Raw genomic sequence first — 24369 nt, 5'->3', positions numbered from 1 at the left:
CCCAAAGAGTAACAAGGTGTGATCATGTTTTGCTTGTGAGAGAAGTTTAGTCAACGGGTCTGTCACATTCAGATTCACATGTATTTTGCAAATTTCTATGTCTACAATGCTCTGCATGGAGCTACTCTAGCTAATTGCTCCCACTTTCAACATGTATCTAGATTGAGACTCAGTGTCATCTAGATCGGTGTATAAGCTTGCATCAATGTAACTCTTTATGACAAACTCTTTATCACCTCCATAACTGAGAAATATTTCCTTAGTCCTATAATGATAACTTTGACCACTGTCCAGTGATCCACTCCTGGATCACTATTGTACCCCCTTGCCAAACTCATGGCAAGGTACACAATAGGTTTGGTATACAGCATAACATACTTTATAGAACCTATGGCTGAGGCATAGGGAATGACTTTCATTCTCTTTCTATTTTCTGTCGTGGTTGGGTTTTGAGTCGTACTCAACTTCACACCTTGCAACACAGGCAAGAACTCCTTCTTTGACTATTCCATTTTGAAATACTTCAAAATCTTGTCAAGGTATGTACTCATTGAAAAATCTTACCAAGCGTCTTGATCTATCTCTATGGATCTTGATGCCCAATATGTAAGCAGCTTCACCGAGGTTATTCATTGAAAACTTCTTATTCAATTATCTATTTATGCTATCCAGAAATTATATATCATTTCCAATCAGCAATATGTCATCCACATATAATATTAGAAATGCTACAGAGCTCCCACTCACTTTCTTGTAAATACAGGCTTCACCCTAAGTCTGTATAAAACCACATGCTTTGATCACCTCATCAAAGCGTATATTCCAACTCCGAGATGCTTGCACCAGTCCATAGAAGGATTGCTGGAGCTTGCACACTTTGTTAGCACCTTTAGGATTGACAAAACCTTCTGGTTGCATCATATACAACTCTTCTTTGAGATATCCATTAAGGAATGCGGTTTTCACATCCATTTGCCAGAATTCATAATGTGGCAATTGCTAACATGATTCAGACGGACTTAAGCATCGCTACAGGTGAGAAATTCTCATCGTAGTCAACTCCTTGAACTTGCCGAAAACCTTTTGTGACAAGTCAAGCTTTGTGGACAATATCATTACTATCAGCATCAGTCTTCCTCTTGAAGATCCATTTATTCTCTATGGCTTGCGGATCATCGGGCAAGTCCACCAAAGTCCACACTTTGTTCTCATACATGGATCCTATCTCAGATTTCATGGCCTTAAGCCATATGTCAGAATCTGGGCTCATCATAGCTTCTTCATAGTTCATAGGTTCGTCATGGTCTAGTAACATGACTTCCAGGACAGGATTACCATACCACTCTGGTGCGGAATGTGCTCTATTCGACCTACGAGGTCCAGTAGTAACTTGATCTGAAGTTTCATGATCATCATCATTAGCTTCCTCACTAGTTGGTGTAGGCATCACGGGAACGGATTTCACTGATGTGCTAATTTCCAATTTGAGAGAAGGTACAATTACCTCATCAAGTTCTACTTTCCTCCCACTCACTTCTTTTGAGAGAAACTCCTTCTCTAGAAAGGTTTCATTCTCGGCAACAAAGATCTTGCCTTCGGATCTGTGGTAGAAGGTGTACCCAATTGTTTCCTTAGGGTATCCTACGAAGATGCACTTCTCCGATTTGGGTTCGAGCTTATCAGGCTCAAGCCTTTTGACATAAATGTCGCAAGCCCAAACTTTAAGAAACGACAGCTTAGGTTTGTTGCCAAACCACAATTCATATGGTGTTGTCTCAACGGATTTAGACGGTGCCCTATTTAACACGAATGCGGTTGTCTTAATGCATAACCCCAAAACGATAGTGGTAAATTGGTAAGAGACATCATAGATCGCACCATATCTAATAAAGTACAGTTACGACGTTCGGACACACCATTACGCTGTGGTGTTCCAGGTGGTGTGAGTTGTGAAACTATTCCACATTGTTTTAAATGAGGCCAAACTCATAATTCAAATATTCGCCTATGCAATCAGATCATAGAAACTATATTTTCTTGTTACGATGATTCTCCACTTCACTCTGAAATTCTTTTAACTTTTCGAATGTTTCAGATTTGTGTTTCATCAAGTAGATATACCCATATCTGCTCAAATCATCTGTGAAGGTCAGAAAATAATGATACCCGCCGCGAGCTTCAACACTCATTGGACCGCATACATCGGTATGTATTATTTCCAATAAGTCATTAGCTCGCTCCATTGTTCCGGAGAACGGAGTTTTAGTCATATTGCCCATGAGGCATGGTTCGCAAGTATCAAATGATTCATAATCAAGTGATTCCAAAATCCCATATGCATGGAGTTTCTTCATGCGCTTTACACCAATATGACCTAAACGACAGTGCCACAAATATGTTGCACTATCATTATCAACTTTGCATCTTTTGGCATCAATATTATGAATATGTGTATCACTATGATCGAGATTCAATAAACCATTTACATTGGGTGTATGACCATAGAAGGTTTTATTCATGTAAACAGAACAACAATTGTTCTCTAACTTAAATGAATAACTGTGTCACAATAAACATGATCCAATCATATTCATGCTCAACGCAAACACCAAATAACATTTATTTAGGTTCAACACTAATCCCGAAGGTAGAGGGAGTGTGCGATTGTGATCTTATCAACCTTGGAATCACTTCCAACATACATCGTCACCTCGCCCTTAACTAGTCTATGTTCATTTTACACCTCCTGTTTTGAGTTACTTATCTTAGCAACTGAACCGGTATCAAATACCCAGGGGTTACTATGAATACTAGTAAAGTACACATCAATAACATGTACATCAAATATAGCTTTGTTCACTTTACGATCCTTCTTATCTGCAAGTATTTGGCGAAGTTCCGCTTACAGTGATCATTCCCTTTGTAGTAGAAGCACTCAGTTTCAGGCTTAGGTCTAGCTTTGGGCTTCTTCACGGGAGTGTCAACTTGCTTGTCATTCTTCTTAAAGTTACCTTTCTTTTCCTTTGCCCTTATTCTTGAAACTAGTGGTCTGGTTAACCATCAACACTTGATGCTCTTTCTTGATTTCTACCGTCGCCGATTTCAGCATCGCGAAGAGCTCGGGAATCTTTTCCGTTATCCCTTGCACATTATAGTTCATCATAAAGTTCTAGTAGCTTGGTGATAGTGACTAGAGAACTCTGTCAATCACTATCTTATCGGGAAGATTGTCTCCCACTTGATTCAAGTGATTGTAGTACCCATACATTCTGAGCACATGCTCACTGGTTGAGCTATTCTCCTCCATTTTGTAGGCAAAGTACTTGTGAGAGGTCTCATACCTCTCGACACGAGCATGAGTTTGAAATACGACTTTCAGCTCTTGGAACATCTCATATGCTCCGTGATGTTCAAAACATTTTTTGAAGTCCTGGTTGTAAGTCGTAAAGCATGGCGCACTAAAGTATCAAGTAGTCATCATATCAAGCTTGCAAAATGTTCATAACATATGTACCCGCTCCTGCAATAGGCCTTTCACCTAGCGGTGCATCAACGACATAATTCTTCTGTGTAGCAATGACCATAATCCTCAGATCACGGACCCAGTCCGCATCATTGCTACTATCATCTTTCAACTTTTCTCTAGGAACATATCAAAAATATATAGGAGCTATATCGCTATCTATTGATCTACAACATAGATATGCAAATACTACCAGGATTAAGTATATGATAAATTAAGTTCAATTAATCATATTACTTAAGAACTCCCACTTAGATTGACATCCCTAAAGTCATCTAAATGATACGTAATCCAAATCAACTAAACGATGTCCGACCATCACGTGAGATGGAGTAGTCTTCAATGGTGAACATCTCTATGTTGATCATATCTACTATATGATTCATGTTCGACCTTTTGGTCTCCAGTGTTCCGAGGCAATGTCTGTACATGCTAGGCTCGTCAAGTTTAACCCGAGTATTCCGCATGTGCAAAACTGTTTTGCACCCGTTGTATGTGAACGTAGAGCCTATCACACCTGATCATCACATGGTGAATTAGCATGACGAACTGTCAAAACAGTGCATACTCAGGGAGAACACTTATACCTTGAAATTTTAGTAAGGATCATCTTATAATGCTACCACCGTACTAAGAAAAATAAGATGCATAAAAGATAAACATCACACGCAATCAAAATATGTGACATGATATGGCCATCATCATCTTGTGCCTTTTATCTCCATCTCCAAAGCATTGTCATGATCTCCATCGTCACCGGCTTGACACCTTGATCTCCATCATAGCGTCATGGTCATCTCGCCAACTATTGCTTCTACAACTATCGCTAACGCATAGTGATAAAGTAAAGCAATTACATGGCGTTTGCATTTCATACAATAAAGCAACAACCATAAGGCTCCTACCAGTTGCAGAGAACATTTACAAAACATGATCATCTCATACAATAATGTATATCAAATCATGTTTTGACCATATCACATCATAACATGCCCTGTAAAAACAAGCTAGACGTCCTCTACTTTGTTGTTGCAAGTTTTACGTGGCTGCTACGGGCTTCTAGCAAGAACCGTTTTACCTATGCATCAAAACCACTACGGTGATTTATCAAGTTTGTTGTTTTAACCTTCAACAAGGACCGACCGCAGTCAAATTCGGTTCAACTAAAGTTGGAGAAACAGACACCCGCCAGCCACCTTTATGCAAAATTAGTTGCATTCTGTCGGTGGAACCGGTCTCATGAACATGGTCATGTAAGGTTGGTCTGGGCCACTTCATCCAACAATACCGCCGAATCCAACAATACCAACAATATCACCGCTCACAACTCTTTGTGTTCTACTCGTGCATTTCATCTACGCATAGACCTAGCTCGGATGCCATTGTTGGGGAACGTAACATGCAATTTCAAAAAAAATCCTACGCTCACACAAGATCTATCCAGGAGATGCATCGCAACGAGAGGGGGAGAGCATCTTCATACCCTTGAAGATTGCAAAGCAGAAGCGTTTATCAACGCGGTTGATGTAGTCATACACCTTCATGATCCGTCCCGATCAAGTACCGAACGTACGGCACCTCCACGTTCAGCACATGTTTAGCTCGATGATGTCCTCACCTTCTTGATCCAGCAAGAGGGGCGAATTAGTAGATGAGTTCCGGCAGCACGACGACATGGTGACAGTGTTGGTGAAGAACAATCTCCGCAGGGCTTCGCCAAGAACAACAAAAACTATGACGGAGGATAAACTAGAGGGGTGGGGTTGCCGACACATGGCTTGGTGTATCTCGATGTGTTCCAGGTGCTAGCCCTACCCCTCTATTTATATGTTGAGCCGTGGGGTCCAAACTTGGAGTAAAAGCCTCCTCAAAGTCGGTTTTGCCCGCAAGGAAGAGTCCTTCACGGACTACCAGGACCAAACGCCACGGTTCTTGGCGTCTGGCCCAGACACCATGGGCCTCGGTGTTTGGCCCAGGGCCAGACGCCAGGATCTCTGGCGTTTGGCCCCTGGCCTCCGCAAAACTCCTTTTGCACCGACCTAAAGCCCCGTGGGCTTCACCCCTTGGCCGAACCATATTATCCTATATATCAATCTTTACCTCCAGACCATTCCGGAGCTCCTCGTCATGTCCGTGATCTCATCCGGGACTCTAAACAACAGTTGGTCACCAACATACATAACTCATATAGTACTGTATCGTCAACAAATGTTAAGCGTGCGGACCCTACGGGTTCGAGAACTATGTAGACATGACCGAGACACCTCTCCGTTGAATAGCCAATAGCGGAACCTGGATGCCCATATTGGCTCCTACATATTCTACGAAGATCTTTATCGGTCGAACCTTATGGCAACATACGTAATTCCCTTTGTCTATCGGTATGTTACTTGCCCAAGGTTCGATCGTCGGTATCTTCATACCTAGTTCAATCTCGTTACCAGCAAGTCTCTTTACTCGTTCCGTAATACATCCGCTTGTGACTAACTCCTTAGTCGTTTGCTTGCAAGCTTATGATGTGTATTACCGAGAGGCCCCAGAGATACCTCTTTGATACTTGGAGTGACAAGCCCTAATCTTGATCTATGCCAACCCAACAAACACCTTCAGAGATACCTGTAGAGCATCTTTATAATCACCCAGATACATTGTGATGTTTGATAGCACACAAGGCATTCCTCCGGTATCCGGGAGTTGCTTAATCTCATAGTTAAAGGAATATGTATATGACATGAAGAAAGCAATAGCAATAAAACTGAACGATCAATATGCCAAGCTAACGGATGGGTCTTGTCCATCCCATCATTCTCCTAATGATGTGATCCCGTTCATCAAATGACAAACACATGTCTATGGTTAGGAAACTTAACCATCTTTTATTAACGAGCTAGTCTAGTAGAGGCTTACTAGGGACATGGTGTTTTGTCTATGTGTCCACACATGTATCAAGTTTTTGGTTAATACAATTCTAGCATGAATAATAAACATTTATCACGATATAAGGAAATATAAAATAACAAATTTATTATTGCCTCTAGGGCATATTTCCTTCAGGCACCACCCCTAACCCCTACTTAGCCCCCCACCTCTGCCCCCATTTTACCTCAGTCAGGTCGGGATCGAGCCTTAAATCATCGTCGACGCTCCTTTTTGCATCGTCCTCACCCAATTCACAGTCGATGCTCTCTTCACCACCGCCATGTGGCCAAAATCACCATGGCGAGACTGCTCCCCATCCATTGCCCCGCATACTCATGCTAACACCTCATGTTGGTCATCATGGTACACGTGGAAGATGATATGGAGGGGAAGAGAATGACTAACCCCATGCCAAATTGTTGAAGGAGGGAGAGGAAGACCAGTTCCCTGTGGGTGCGGCAGTGAATGACGAGGGTCTTGTGGTGCCCCCCAACGCAGGGAGGAGGAGCATCGCTTCGTCGCGCACGTCGATGATACAGTCCCAATTTTTTTGCTAGTCCCATTTTTATTGCTCCCCTTCAAGTGTTCAAATTTTGTTGCACATTAAACCAATGCATGAATGGATTAAAAGAAAATTCCCCAATACATGTAAAAGTTTCTGGTTATTTAGAGGTGACAAATGTTGGGGAACATAGTAATTTCAAAAAAATTCCTATGCACACGCAAGATCATGGTGATGCATAGCAACGAGAGGGGAGAGTGTTGTCCACGTACCCTCGTAGACCGAAAGCGGAAGCGTTAGCACAACGCGGTTGATGTAGTAGTACGTCTTCACGATCCGACCGATCAAGTATCAAACATACAGCACCTCCGAGTACAGCACACGTTCAGCTCGATGACGTCCCACGAACTTCGATCCAGCAGAGCTTTGCGGGAGAGTTCCGTCAGCACGACGGCGTGATGACGGTGTTGATGATGCTACCGACGTAGGGATTCGCCTAAGCACCGCTACGATATTACCAAGGTGGAATATTGTGGAGGGGGCACCACACACGGCTAAGAGATCAATGATCAATTATTGTGTCTAGAGATGCCCCCCTGCCCCCGTATATAAAGGAGCAAGGGGGGAGGCGGCCGACCAAGAGGAGGGCGCGCCAAGGGGGGAGTCCTACTCCCACCGGGAGTAGGACTCCTCCTTTCATTGTAGGAGTAGGAGAAGGGAAGGAAAAAGGAGAAGGAAGGAAGGGGGCACCCCCCTCCCTAGTCCAATTCGGACCAGTCCATGGGGAGGGGTGCGGCCAACCTTTAAGGCCTTTCTCTCCTTTCCCGTATGGCCCATTAAGGCCCAATACGAATTCCTGTAACTCTCCGATACTCCAAAAAATACCCGAATCACTCGAAACCTTTCCGATGTCCGAATATAGTCATCCAATATATCGATCTTTATGTCTCGACAATTTAGAGACTCATCGTCATGTCCCCGATCTCATCCGGGACTCCGAACTACATTAGTACATCAAAACACATAACTCATAATATAAATCGTCACCGAACGTTAAGCGTGCGGACCTACGGGTTCGAGAACTATGTAGACATGACCGAGACACGTCTCCGGTCAATAACCAATAGCGGAACCTGGATGCTCATATTGGCTCCTACATATTCTACGAAGATCTTTATCGGTCAAACCGCATAACAACATACGTTGTTCCCTTTGTCATCGGTATGTTACTTGCCCGAGATTTGATCATCGGTATCTCAATACCTAGTTCAATATCGTTACCGGTAAGTCTCTTTACTCGTTATGTAATGCATCATCCCGCAACTAACTCATTAGTCACATTGCTTGCAAGGCTTATAGTGATGTGCATTACCGAGAGGGCCCAGAGATACCTCTCCGACAATCGGAGTGACAAATCCTAATCTCGAAATACGCCAACTCAACAAGTACCTTCAGAGACACCTGTAGAGCACCTTTATAATCACCCAGTTATGTTGTGATGTTTGGTAGCACACAAAGTGTTCCTCCCGTAAACGGGAGTTGCATAATCTCATAGTCATAGGAACATGTATAAGTCATGAAGAAAGCAATAGCAACATACTAAACAATCAAGTGCTAAGCTAACAGAATGGGTCAAGTCAATCACATCATTCTCTAATGATGTGATCCCGTTAATCAAATGACAACTCATGTCTATGGCTAGGAAACTTAACCATCTTTGATTCAATGAGCTAGTCAAGTAGAGGCATACTAGTGACACTTTGTTTGTCTATGTATTCACACATGTATCAAGTTCCATTAATACAATTCTAGCATGAATAATAAGCGTTTATCATGAAATAAGGAAATAAATAATAACTTTATTATTGCCTCTAGGGCATATTTCCTTCAGTCTCCCACTTGCACTAGAGTCAATAATCTAGTTCACATCATCATGTGATTTAGCACCAATAGTTCACATCGTCATGTGACCAACACCCAAAGGGTTTACTTGAGTCAATAATCTAGTTCATATTGCTATGTGATTAACACCCAAAGAGCACTAAGGTGTGATCATATTTTGCTTGTGAGAGAAGTTTAGTCAACGGGTCTGTCACATTCAGAGTCGTATGTATTCTGCAAATATTCTATGTCTTCAATGCTCTGCACGGAGCTACTCTAGCTAATTGCTCCCACTTTCAATATGTATCCAGATTGAGACTTAGAGTCATCTGGATCAGTGTCAAAACTTGCATCGACATAACCATTTACGATGAACCTTTTGTCACCTCCATAATCGAGAAACATATCCTTATTCCACTAAGGATAATTTTGACCAATGTCCAATGATCTACTCCTAGATCACTATTGTACTCCCTTGCCAAACTCAGGGGCAGGGTATACAATAGGTCTGGTCCATAGCATGGCATACTTTATAGAACCTATGACTGAGGCATAGGGAATGACTTTCATTCTCTTTCTATTTTCTACCGTGGTCGGATTGAGTCTTACTCAATTTCACACCGTTGCAACACAGGCAAGAACTCTTTCTTTGACTGTTCCATTTTGAACTACTTCAAAATCTTGTCAAGGTATGTACTCATTGAAAAAACTTATCATGTGTCTTGATCTATCTCAACAGATCTTGATGCTCAATATGTAAGCAGCTTCACCGAGGTCTTTCTTTGAAAAACTCTTATTCAAGTATCCTTTTATGCTATCCAGAATTTCTATATCATTTCCAATCAACAATATGTCATCTACATATAGTTCTAGAAATGCTATAGAGCTCCCACTCACTTTCTTGTAAATACACGCTTCTCGAAAAGACTGTATAAAACCATATGCTTTGTTCAACTCATCAAAGCATATATTCCAACTCCAAGCATGCTTGCACCATTCCATAGATGGATTGCTGAAGCTTGCACATTTTGTTAGCACTTTTAGGATTGACAAAACCTTCTGGTTGCATCATATACAACTCTTCTTTAACAAATCCATTAAGGAATGCAGTTTTGACATACATTTGCCAGATTTCATAAATGTGGCAATTGCTAACATGATTCGGACAGACTTATGCATCGATACGAGTGAGAAAATCTCATCGTATTCAACACCTTGAACTTGTCGAAAAACTTTTTGCGACAAGTCGAGCTTTGTAGATAGTAACACTACTATCAGCGTCTGTCTTCCTCTTGAAGATCCATTTATTTTCTATGGCTTGCTGATGTCTACTACACAACCTTCTTCTTGTAGACGTTGTTGGGCTTGCAAGTGCACAGGTTTGTAGGACAGTAGCAAATTTCCCTCAAGTGGATGACCTAAGGTTTATCAATCCATGGGACGCATAGGATGAAAATGGTCTCTCTCAAGAAACCCTGCAACCAAATAGCAAAGAGTCTCTTGTGTCCCCAACACACCCAATACAATGGTAAATTGTATAGGTGCACTAGTTCGGCGAAGAGATGGTGATGCAAGTGCAATATGGATGGTAGATAAAGGTTTTTGTAATCTGAAATTATAAAAAACAGCAAGGTAACTAATGATAAAAGTGAGTGTAAATGGAATTGCAATGATAGGAAACAAGGCCTAGGGTTCATACTTTCACTAGTGCAAGTTCTCTCAACAATAATAACATAGATAGATCATATAACAATCCCTCAACATGCAACAAAGAGTCACTCCAAAGCTACTAATAGCGGAGAGCAAACGTAGAGATTATGGTAGGGTATGAAACCACCTCAAAGTTATTCTTTCGGATCAATCTATTCAAGAGTTCGTACTAGAATAACACCTTAAGACACAAATCAACCAAAACCCTAATGTCACCTAGATGCTACAATGTCACCTCAAGTACCCACGGGCATGATTATACGATATGCATCACACAATCTCAGATTCATCTATTCAACCAACACAAAGTACTTCAAAGAGTGCCCCAAAGTTTCTACCCGAGAGTCAAGACGAAAACGTGTGCCAACCCCTACGCATAGGTTCATGGGTGGAACCCGCAAGTTGATCACCAAAACATACATCAAGTGGCACGTGATATCCCATTGTCACCCCAAATAAGCACGACAAGACATACATCAAGTGTTCTCAAATCCTTAAAGACCCAATCCGATAAGATAACTTCAAGAGGAAAACTCAATTCATCACAAGAGAGTAGAGGGGGGATAAACATCATAAGATCCAACTATAATAGCAAAGCTCGTGATACATCAAGATCGTGCCATAGAGAGAACACGAGAGAGAGAGAGATCAAACACATAGCTACTGGTACATACCCTCAGCCCCGAGGGTGAACTACTCCCTCCTCATCATAGATAGCGCCGGGATGATGAAGATGGCCACCGGTAATGGGTTCCCCCTCCGGCAGGGTGCCAGAACAGGCTCCTGAGAGATTTTTGGTGGCTACAGAGGCTTGCGGAGGCGGAACTCCCGATCTATCTTTGTCTTCGATGTTTTTAGGGTACGTGGACTTATATAGGCGAAAGAAGTTGGTCAGGGGAGCCTCGAGGGGCCCAGGAGATAGGGGCACCCAGGGGGGGTGGGCGCGCCCTCCTATCTCCTGGGCTCCTCGAGGATCTCCTGACTTGATCTTCAAGCCTCCTGGATGATATTCTTCCAAAAAATCACGATGTCAAAGGTTTCATTCCGTTTGGACTCCGTTTGATATTCCTTTTCCTCGAAATACTGAAACAGGCAATAAAACAACAATATGGGTTGGGCCTCCGGTTAGTAGGTTAGTCCCAAAAATGATATAAATGTGTAAAATAAAGCCCATAAACATCCAAAAGGGTTAATATAATAGCATGGAACAATCAAAAATTATAGATACGTTGGAGACGTATCAAGCATCCCCAAGCTTAATTCCTGCTCGTCCTCGAGTAGGTAAATGATAAAAACAGAATTTTTGATGTGGAATGCTACCTAGCATAATTCTCAATGTAATTTTCTTTATTGTGACATGAATGTTCACATCCAAATGAAACAAAATAAAAGTTCATATTAACATGAAAATGGTGATACTTCAAGCATACTAATCAAAGTAATCATGTCTTCTCAAAATCACATGGCCAATGAATGTTATCCCTATAAAATCATATAGTCTGGCTGTTGCTCTATCTTCATCACACAAAGTATTTAATCATGCACAACCCCGATGACAAGCCAAGCAATTGTTTCATACTTTAATAATCTCAAACTCTTTCAACTTTCACGCAATACATGAGCGTGAGCCATGGACATAGCACTATATGTGGAGTAGAATGCTGGTTGTGGAGAAGACAAAAAAGGAGAAGATAGTCTCACATCAACTAGGCATATCAACGGGCTATGGAGATGCCCATTAATAGATATCAATGTGAGTGAGTAGGGATTATCATGCTACGGATGCACTACAGCTATAAATATATGAAAGCTCAACAAAAGAAACTAAGTGGGTGTGCATCCAACTTGCTTGCTCACGAAGACCTAGGGCACTTTTGAGGAAGCCCATCATTGGAATATACAAGACAAGTTCTATAATGAAAAATTCCCACTAGTATATGAAAGTGACAACATATGAGACTCTCTACCATGAAGATCATGGTGCTATTTTGAAGCACAAGTGTGGAAAAAGAGATAGTAGCATTGTCCCTTCTCTCTTTTTCTCTCATTTTATTTTTTTCTTTTTTTTCTTTGGCCTTCTTTTTTTTCTTTTTGGCCCCCTTTTTTTCTTTTTTTTTTCTTTTTGTAAAGTCCGAAGTCTCGTCCCGACTTGTGGGGGAATCATAGTCTTCATCACCCTTTCCTCACTAGGACAATGCTCTAATAATGAAGATCATCACACTTTATGGATTTACAACTCAAAGCTAGAACAAGATATGGCTCTATATGAATGCCTCCGGCGGTGTACCGGGATATGCAATGAATCAAGAGCGACATGTATGAAAATTATGAAGGTGGCCTTGCCACAAATACGATGTCAACTACATGATCATGCAAAGAGCAATATGACAAAAGTAATGTGTGTCATATGAACGGAACGGTGGAAAGTTGCATGGCAATATATCTCGGAAATGCCATAATAGGTAGGTATGGTGGCTGTTTTGAGGGAGGTATATGGTGGGTGTATGGTACCGGCGAAAGTTGCGTGGTACAAGAGAGGCTAGCAATAGTGGAAGGATGAGGTGCGTATAATCCATGGACTCAACATTAGTCAAAAGAACTCATATACTTGTTGCAAAAATCTAGAAATCATCAAAAACCAAAGCACTACGCGCATGCTCCTACGGGGATAGATTGGTAGGAAAAGACCATCGCTCATCCCCGACCGCCACTCATAAGGAAGACACTCAATAAATAAAATTGTGCTCCAACTTCATCACAAAGCGATTCACCATACGTGCATGCTACGGGAATCACATACCTCAACACAAGTATTTTTCATAATCACCTTAACTAGCATGACTTTAATATCACTACCTCCATATCTCAAAACAATTATCAAGTATCAAGTTGATCGTAGCATCCAATTCTTTTTTGATGATAGTTTTTATTATACCCAACTTGGATGCTCATCATTCTAGGACCAAATTTGTAACCATAGCAAATACCATGCTCTTCTAAAATACTCTCAAAATAATATAAGTGAAGCATGAGAGACTAGCAATTTCTACAAAATATAACCACCGCCGTGCTCTAAAAGATATAAGTGATGCACTAGAGCAAATGACAAACTACTCAGAAAGATATAAGTGAAGATCAATGAGTAGTCGAATAATTGTGCAACTATGTGAAGACTCTCTAACATTAAGGAATTTCAGATCTTGGTATTCTATTCAAACATCAAGCAAAGCAAAATAAAGTGACATTGCAAGGATAGTACAACTCATGTGGAGAAGCAAAAACTTAGGCTCAACCGATACTAACCGATAGTTGTTGAAGAAGAAAGGTGGGATGCCTACCGGGGCATCCCCAAGCTTAGATGCTTGAGACTTCTTGAAATATTGTCTTGGGGTGCCTTGGGCATCCCCAAGCTTGAACTTTTGTGTCTCCTCCATTCCTCTCATATCATGGTTTCTCTATTTCTCAAAAGCTTTATCCACAACAAACTCAACAAGAACTCCTGAGATAGGTTAGTATAAACAAATGCAAAACCTAATCATTTTCTACTGTAACAAAGCACTAAAATTATTATTCAACATTGCATACTAAATGCCTATGCATATTTAATACTCATATCCTCAAATAGAATCATTAAACAAGCAAACATATGCAAACAATGCAAACATAACAGCAATCTGCCAAAACAGTACAGTCTGTAAAGAATGCAAGTGTATCAATACTTCCCTAACTCCAAAAATTATAAGAGAAAATTCCCACTGTAATAAATTTATCATATCTCATTATGCAAATGGTTTCAACATTATACCATTCTCTGACTTTTCTAGGGAATTTTTGCAACAGCGGTAAACGTTCTGTTTTCAAACAGCAACATGTATACTAGCAAAATAAGCATGGCAAAGTCTATCCTTGACATTTTTATTGAAAATAAAGATGCAAAACATTATTCTAAATAACAACAAGAAAATACTAACAAAAGAAAATGATGCTCCAAGCAAAACACATATCATGTGGCGAATAAAAACATAGCTCCAATTTACCAATGAACAAAGACGAAAGAGGGGATGCCATCCGGGGCATCCCCAAGCTTAGGCTCTTGGTTGTCCTTGAATATTACTTTCGGGTGCCTTGGGCATCCCCAAGCTTAGGCTCTTTCCACTCCTTATTCCATGGTCCATCGAATCTTTACCCAAAACTTGAAAACTCCACAACACAAAACTCAACAGAAAACTTGTAAGCTCCGTTAGTATAAGAAAATAAAACAACCACTTAGGTACTGTAATGAACTCATTCTAAATTCATATTTGTGTAATATCTACTGTATTCCAACTTATCTATGGTTCATACCCTTTGATACTACTCATAGATTCATCAAAATAAGCAAACAACACATAGAAAACAGAATCTGTCAAAAACAGAACAGTATGTAGTAATCTGTATCAAATATATAATTATGGAACTCCAAAAATCCTACTACATTAGGAAGTCCTAAGAAATTTGTTTACAAATCCAGAGCAAAAAGAATCAGATCAGAAGAACATTTCTGTGAATTAAAAAAACTAATTTACTGGGTGCAAAAGTTTCTGATTTTCAGCAGGATCAACACAATTATCACCAAAAGCCATCCTAAAGGTTTTACTTGGCACTTTATTGAAACAAAAGATATAAAACATGATTAATACAGTAGCATAATCATGTGGACACACAAAAACAGTAAGGATAAATATTGGGTTGTCTCCCAACAAGCGCTTTTCTTTAATGCCTTTCTAGCTTGGCATGATGATGACAATGATGCTCACATAAAAGATAAGAATTGAAACATAACGGGAGCATCATGAAGCATATGACTAGCACATTTAAGTCTAACCCACTTCCTATGCATAGGGATTTTGTGAGCAAACAACTTATGGGAACAATAATCAACAAGCATAGGAAGGTAAAACAAGCATAGCTTCAAGATTTTCAACACATAGAGAGGAAACTTGACATTATTGCAATTTCTACAAGCATATATTCCTCCCTCATAATAATTTTCAGTAGCATCATGAATGAATTAAACAATATAACCAGCACCTAAAGCATTATTTTCATGATCTACTAGCATAGAAAATTTACTACTCTCCACATAAGCAAAATTCTTCTCATGAATAGTAGTGGGAGCAAATTCAACAAAATAATTATCATCTGAAGCATAATCCAATTGAAAACTAAAATCATGATGACAAGTTTCATGGTTATCATTATTCTTAATAGCATACAATTCATCACAATAATCATCATAGATAGCAACTTTGTTCTCATAATCAATTGGAACCTCTTCCGAAATAGTGGAATCATCACTAAATAAAGTTGTCACTCTTCCAAATCCACTTTCATATTCGTCACAATAAGATTCAACATCCTCCAAAATAGTGGGATCATTACTTCCTAAAGTTGACACTCTTCCAAACCCAGTTTCATCAATATAATCATCATAAATAGGAGGCAAGCTTTCATTATAATAATTTTTCTCATCACAACTTGGGGGACAAAAAATATCATATTCATAAAACATAGCTTCCCCAAGCTTGTGGCTTTGCATATCATGAGTATCATGGATATTCAAGGAGTTCATACTAACAACATTGCAATCATTCTCATCAATCAAAGATTTAGTACCAAGCATTTTAATACATTCTTCTTCTAGCACTTGAGCACAATTTTCCTTTCCATCATACTCACAAAAAATATTAAAAATACGAAGCGTATGAGACAAACTCAATTCCATTTTTTGGTAGTTTCCTTTTATAAACTAAACTAGTGATAAAACAAGAAACAAAAAGACTCGATTGCAAGATCTAAAGATATACCTTCAAGCGCTAACCTCCCCAGCAACGGCGCCAGAAAAGAGCTTGATGTCTACTACACAACCTTCTTCTTGTAGACGTTGTTGGGCCTGCAAGTGCACAGGTTTGTAAGACAGTAGCAAATTTCCCTCAAGTGGATGACCTAAGGTTTATCAATCCGTAGGAGGCGTAGGATGAAGATGGTCTCTCTCAAACAACCCTGCAACCAAATAACAAAGAGTCTCTTGTGTCCCCAACACACCCAATACAATGGTAAATTGTATAGGTGCACTAGTTCGGCGAAGAGATGGTGATACAAGTGCAATATGGATGGTAGATAAAGGTATTTGTAATCTGAAATTATAAAAACAGCAAGGTAGCAAGTAACAAAAGTGAGCGTAAACGGTATTGCAATGGTAGGAAACAAGGCATAGGGTTCATACTTTCACTAGTGCAAGTTCTCTCAACAATAATAACATAGATAGATCATATAACAATCCCTCAACATGAAACAAAGAGTCACTCCAAAGCCACGAATAGCGGAGAACAAACGTAGAGTTTATGGTAGGGTACGAAACCACCTCAAAGTTATTCTTTCGGATCAATCTATAAAAGAGTTCGTACTAGAATAACACCTTAAGACACAAATCAACCAAAACCCTAATGTCACCTAGATACTCCATTGTCACCTCAAGTATCCGTGGGCATGATTATACGATATGCGTCACATAATCTCAAATTCATCCAACCAACACAAAGTACTTCAAAGAGTGCCCCAAAGTTTCTACCGGAGAGTCAAGAACATGTGCCAACCCCTATGCATAGGTTCATGGGCGGAACCCGCAAGTTGGTCACCAAAACATACATCAAGTGGCACATGATATCCCATTGTCACCACAGATAAGCACAGCAAGACATACATCAAGTGTTCTCATAAAAGACTCAATCCGATAAGATAACTTCAAAGGGGAAACTCAATTCATCACAAGAGAGTAGAGGGGGAGAAACATCATAATATCCAACTACAATAGCAAAGCTCGGGATACATCAAGATCGTGCCATAGAGGGAACACGAGAGAGAACACGAGAGAGAGAGAGAGAGAGAGAGAGAGAGAGATCAAACACAGAGCTACTGGTACATACCCTCAGCCCCGAGGGTGAACTACTCCCTCCTCGTCATGGAGAGCGCCGAGATGATGAAGATGGCCACCGGTGATGGGTTCCCCCTCCAGCAGGGTGCCGGAATGGACTCCCGAGAGGTTTTTGGTGGTTACAGAGGCTTGCGGTGGCGGAACTCCCGATCTATCTTGATATTCGATGGTTTTAGGGTACGTAGGGTTATATAGGCAAAAGAAGTCGGTCGGGAGGTGCTCGAGGGGTCCACGAGACAGGGGGCCGCGCCTTGTAGGGGGGCGCCCCCTATCTTCTGGGCTCCTCGAGGATCTTCTGAATTGATCTCCAAGCCTCCTGGATGATATTCTTCCAAAAAATCACGATGCCGAAGGTTTCATTCCGTTTGGACTCCGTTTGATATAACTTTTCCTCGAAATACTGAAACAGGCAATAAAACAGCAATATGGGCTGGGCCTCCGGTTTGTAGGTTAGTCCCAAAAATGATATAAATGTGTAAAATAAAGCCCATAAACATCCAAAAGGGGTAATATAATAGCATGGAACAATAAAAAATTATAGATACGTTGGAGACGTCTCAAGGGGGGAGAAACATCATAAGATCCAACTATAATAGCAAAGCTCGCAATACATCAAGATCGTGCCATAGAGAGAACACGAGAGAGAGAGAGAGAGAGATCAAACACATAGCTACTGGTACATACCCTCAGCCCTGAGGGTGAACTACTCCCTCCTCGTCATGGACAGCGCCGGGATGATGAAGATGGCCACCGGTGATGGGTTCCCCCTCCGGCAGGGTGCCGGAACAGGCTCCCAAGAGTTTTGGTGGCTATAGATGCTTGTGGCGGCGGAACTCCCGATCTATCTTTGTCTTTGATGTTTTTAGGGTATGTGGACTTATATAGGCGAACGAAGTCGGTCGGGGGAGCCTCGAGGGGTCCAGGAGACAGGGGGCGCACCGTCCTATCTCCTGGCTTCCCCAAGCTTTCCCTGGCTTGAACTCCAAGTCTCCCGGATCATATCCTTTCCAAAAATCACGCTCCCGAAGGTTTCATTCCGTTTGGACTCCATTTGATATTCCTTTTCTTCGAAATACTGAAACAGGCAATAAAACAACAATATGGGTTGGGCCTCCGGTTAATAGGTTAGTCCCAAAAGTAATATAGAAGTGTATAATAAAGCCAGTAAGCATTCAAAACAGATAATAAAATAGCATGAATGCTTCATAAATTATAGATACGTTGGAGACGTATCACTTGCCGATCATCGGGCAAGTCCACCAAAGTCCACACTTTGTTCTTATATATGGATCCTATCTCAGGTTTCATGGCTTCAAGACATTTCACGGAATCTGGGCTCATCATCGCTTCCTCATAGTTTGTAGGTTCATCATGGTCTAGTAACATGACTTCCAAAATAGGATTGATGTACCACTCTGGTGCGGACTGTACTTTGGAAGACCTACGAGGTTCTGTAGTAACTTAATCTGAAGTTTCATGATCATCACCATTAGCTTCCTCACTAATTGGTGTAGGAATCACTGGAACTGATTTTTGTGATGAACTACTTTCCAATAAGGGAGTAGGTACAATTACCTCATCAAGTTCTACTTTCCTCCCACTCACTTCTTTCGAGAGAAACTCCTTCTCTAGAAAGATCCATCTTAGCAACGAATATCTTGCCTCCGGATCTATGATAGAAGGTGTACCCAACAGTTTCCTTTGGGTATTCTATGAAGACGCACTTCTCCGATTTGGGTTCGAGCTTATCAGTTTGAAACTCTTCCACATAAGCATCACAGCCCCAAATTTTAAGAAACGACAACTTTGGTTTCTTGCCAAACCACAGTTCATAAGGCGTCGTCTCAACGGATTTTGATGGTGCCCTATTTAAAGTGAATGCAGCTGTCTCTAATGCATAACCCCGAGATGATAGTGGTAATCGGTAAGATACATCATAGATTGCACCATATCCAATAAAGTGCGGTTACGACGTTCGGACACACCATTATCCTATGGTGTTCCATGTGGCGTGAGCTGTGAAACTATTCCACATTGTTTTTAAATGAAGGCCAAACTCGTAACTCAAATATTCTCCTCTACGATCAAATTGTAGAAACTTTATTTTCTTGTTACGATGATTCTCCACTCCACTCTGAAATTCTTTGAACTTTTCAAATGTTTCAGACTTGTGCGTCATTAAGTAGATATACTCATATCTGCTCAAATCATCAGTGAAGGTCAAAAAATAACGATACCCGCCATGAGCATTAACACTCATTGGACCGCATACATCGGTATGCATTATTTCCAACAAGTCAGTAGCTTGTTCCATTGTTCCGGAGAACGGAGTTTTAGTCATCTTGCCCAAAAGGCACGGTTCGCAATCATCAAATGATTCATAACCAAGTGATTCCAAAAGTCCATCTTTATGGAGTTTCTTCATGCGCTTTACACCAATATGACCCAAACGATAGTGCCACAAATAAGTTGCACTATCATTATCAACTTTGCATATTTTTGGCATCAATATTATGAATTTGTGTATCACTATGATCGAGATCCAACAAACTATTTTCATTGGGTGTATGACCATCGAAGGTTTTATTCATGTAAATAGAACAACAATTATTCTCTAACTTTAAATGAATAACCGTATTGCAATAAACATGATCAAATCATATTCATGCTCAACGCAAACGCCAAAAAACATTTATTTAGGTTTAACACTAATCCCGAAAGTATAGGGAGTGTACGATGATGATCATATCAATCTTGGAACCACTTACAACACACATCGTCACTTCACCCTCAACTAGTTTCTGTTTATTCTGTAACTCCTGTTTCGAGTTACTAATTTTTAGCAATCAAACAAGTATCAAATACCCAGGGGTTACTATAAACACTAGTAAGGTACACATCAATAACCTGTATATCAAATATACCCTTGTTCACTTTGCCATCCTTCTTATCTACCAAATATTCAGGGTATTTCCGCTTCTAGTGACCATTTCCTTTGCAGTAAAAGCACTCAGTTTTAGGCTTTGGTCCAGCTTTGGGCTCCTTCACCGGAGTGACAACTTGCTTGCCATTCTGCTTTTCCCTTTCTTTCCCTTTACCCTTTTCTTGAAACTAGTGGTATTGTCAATCATCAACACTTGATGCTCTTTCTTGATTTCTACCTTCATCGATTTCAACATCACGAAGAGCTCGGGAATCGTTTTCGTCATCCCTTGCATACTATAGTTCATCACAAAGTTCTACTAACTTGGTGATGGTGACTAGACAACTCTGTCAATCACTATCTTATCTGGAAGATTAACTCCCACTTGATTCAAGCGATTGTTGTACCCAGACAATCTGAGCACATGCTCACTACTTGAGCTATTCTCCTCCATCTTTTAGCTATAAAACTTGTTGGAGACTTCATATCTCTCAACTCGGGTATTTGCTTGAAATATTAACTTCAACTCCTGGAACATCTCATATGGTCCATGACGTTCAAAATGTTTGTGAAGTCCCGATTCTAAGCCGTTAAGCATGGTGCACTAAACTATCAAGTAGTCATCATTTTGAGCTAGCCAAACGTTCATAACGTCTGCATCTGCTCCTGCAATAGGTTTGTCACCTAGCGGTGCATCAAGGACATAATTCTTCTGTGCAGCAATGAGGATAATCCTCAGATCACGGATCCAATCCGCATCATTGCTACTATCATCTTTTCAACTTAGTTTTCTCTAGGAACACATATAAAACATAGGGAAGCAACAACACGAGCTATTGATCTACAACATTATTTGCAAAATACTATCATGACTAAGTTCATGATAAATTAAAGTTCAATTAATCATATTACTTAAGAACTCCCACTTAGATAGACATCCCTCTAATCATCTAAGTGATCACGTGATCCAAATTAACTAAACCATGTCCGATCATCACGTGAGATGGAGTAGTTTTCAATGGTGAACATCACTATGTTGATCATATCTACTATGATTTACACTCGACCTTTCGGTCTCCAGTGTTCCGAGGACATATCTGCATATGCTAGGCTCGTCAAGTTTAACCCGAGTATTCTGCGTGTGCAAAACTGGCTTGCATCCGTTGTAGATGAACGTAGAGCTTATCACACCCGATCATCATGTGGTGTCTCGGCACGACGAACTTTGGCAACGGTGCATACACAGGGAGAACACTTTTACCTTGAAATTTAGTGAGAGGTCATCTTATAAAGCTACCGCTGAGCTAAGCAAAATAAGATGTATAAAAGATAAACATCATATGCAATCAAAATATGTGACATGATATGGCCATCATCATCTTGTGCCTTTGATCTCCATCTTCAAAGCATCGTCATGATCTCCATCATCACTGGCATGACACCATGATCTCCATCATCTTGATCTATATCAATGTGTCGTCACATGGTCGTCTCGCCAACTATTGCTCTTGCAACTATTGCTATCACATAGCGATAAAGTAAAGAAATTATTTGGCGCTTGCATCTTATGCAACAAAGAGACAACCATAAGGCTTCTGCCAGTTGCCGGTAACTTCAAAAAAACATGATCATCTCATACAACAACTTATATCTCATCACGTCTTGACCATATCACATCACAACATGCCATGCAAAAACAAGTTAGACGTCCTCTACTTTGTTGTTGCAAGTTTTACGTGGCTGCTACGGGCTTAGCAAGAACCGTTCTTACCTACGCATCAAAACCACAATGATAGTTCATCAAGTTAGTGTTGTTTTAACCTTCTCAAGGACCGCACGTAGCCACACTCGGTTCAACTAAAGTTGGAGAAACTGACACCTGCCAGCCACCTATGTGCAAAGCACGTCGGTAGAACCAGTCTCTTGTAAGCATACGCGTAATGTCGGTCCGGTCCGCTCCATCCAACAATACCGCCGAACCAAAGTATGACATGCTGGTAAGCAGTATGACTTGTATCGCCCACAACTCACTTGTGTTCTACTCATGCATATAACATCTACGCATAAAACCAGGCTCAGATGCCACTGTTGGGGAACGTAGTAATTTCAAAAAAAATCCTACGCACACACAAGATCATGGTGATGCATAGCAACGAGAGGGGAGAGTGTTGTCCACGTACCCTCGTAGACCGAAAGCGGATGCGTTAGCACAATGCGGTTGATGTAGTCATATGTCTTCGCGATCCGACCGATCAAGTACCGAATGTACGGCACCTCCGAGTTCAGCACACGTTCAGCTCGATGACGTCCCATGAACTCCGATCCAGCGGAGCTTTGCGGGAGAGTTCCGTCAGCACGACGGCGTGATGACGGTGTTATGATGCTACCGACGCAGGGCTTCGCCTAAGCACCACTACAATATTACCGAGGTGGAATATGGTGGAGGGGGGCACCGCACACGGCTAAGAGATCAATGATCAATTGTTGTGTCTAGAGGTGCTGCCCTGCCCCCGTATATAAAGGAGCAAGAGGGGAGGCGGCCGGCCAAGAGGAGGGCGCGCCAAGGGGGAGTCCTAGTAGGACTGCTCCTTTCCTTGTAGGAGTAGGAGAAGGGAAGAAAAAAGGAGAAGGAAGGAAGGGGCGCCCCCCTCCCTAGTCCAATTCGGACCAGCCCATGGGGAAGGGTGCGGCCAACCTTTGAGGCCTTTCTCTCCTTTCCCGTATGGCCCATTAAGGCCCAATACGAATTCCCATAACTCTCCGGTACTCCAAAAAATACCCAAATCACTCGGAACCTTTTCGATGTCTGAATATAGTCATCCAATATATCGATCTTTACGTCTCGACCATTTCTAGACTCCTCGTCATGTCCCCAATCTCATCCAGGACTCCGAACTACCTTCGGTACATCAAAACACATAACTCATATTATAAATCGTCGCTGAACGTTAAGCGTGCGGACCCTGCGGGTTCGAGAACTATGTAGACATGACCGAGACACGTCTCCGGTCAATAACCAATAGCGGAACCTGGATGCTCATATTGGCTCCTATATATTCTACAAAGATCTTTATCGATCAAACCGCATAACAACATACGTTGTTCCCTTTGTCATCGGTATGTTACTTGCCCGAGATTCGATCGTCAGTATCTCAATGCCTAGTTCAATGTAGTTACTGGCAAGTCTCTTTACTCGTTATGTAATGCATCATCCCGCAACTAACTCATTAATCACATTACTTGCAAGGCTTATAGTGATGTGCATTACCGAGATGGCCCAGAGATACCTCTCCGACAATCGGAGTGACAAATCCTAATCTCGAAATACGCCAACTCAACAAGTACCTTCGGAGACACCTGTAGAGCACCTTTATAATCACCCAGTTACGTTGTGACGTTTGGTAGCACACAAGGTGTTCCTCCAGTAAACGGGAGTTGCATAATCTCATAGTCATAGGAACATGTATAAGTCATGAAGAAAGCAATAGCAACATACTAAACGATCAAGTGCTAAGCTAACAGAATGGGTCAAGTCAATCACATCATTCTCTAATGATGTGATCCTGTTAATCAAATGACAACTCATGTCTATGGCTAGGAAACTTAACCATCTTTTATTCAACGAGCTAGTCAAGTAGAGGCATACTAGTGACACTTTGTCTATGTATTCACACATGTATCAAGTTTCCGGTTAATACAATTCTAGCATGAATAATAAACGTTTATCATGAAATAAGGAAATAAATAATAACTTTATTATTGCCTCTAGGGCATATTTCCTTCAACAAATGCATGGGTTGTAATTAGTGCATCAGTAAACACAATATTTTGAGAAAAATTAAGTATGTTTATGAACTACACCTACTCACTCCCCTCCGGTTTATAGGGCTTATCTTAAAAAATTGTTTCCCCATTTTATAAGTCTTAGTTTTATTACT

This window comes from Triticum aestivum, chromosome 3B (genome assembly GCF_018294505.1).
Source record: "Triticum aestivum cultivar Chinese Spring chromosome 3B, IWGSC CS RefSeq v2.1, whole genome shotgun sequence".
In the NCBI taxonomy this organism is placed as follows: domain Eukaryota; kingdom Viridiplantae; phylum Streptophyta; class Magnoliopsida; order Poales; family Poaceae; genus Triticum; species Triticum aestivum.
Note: the sequence above shows the minus strand (reverse complement) of the source record.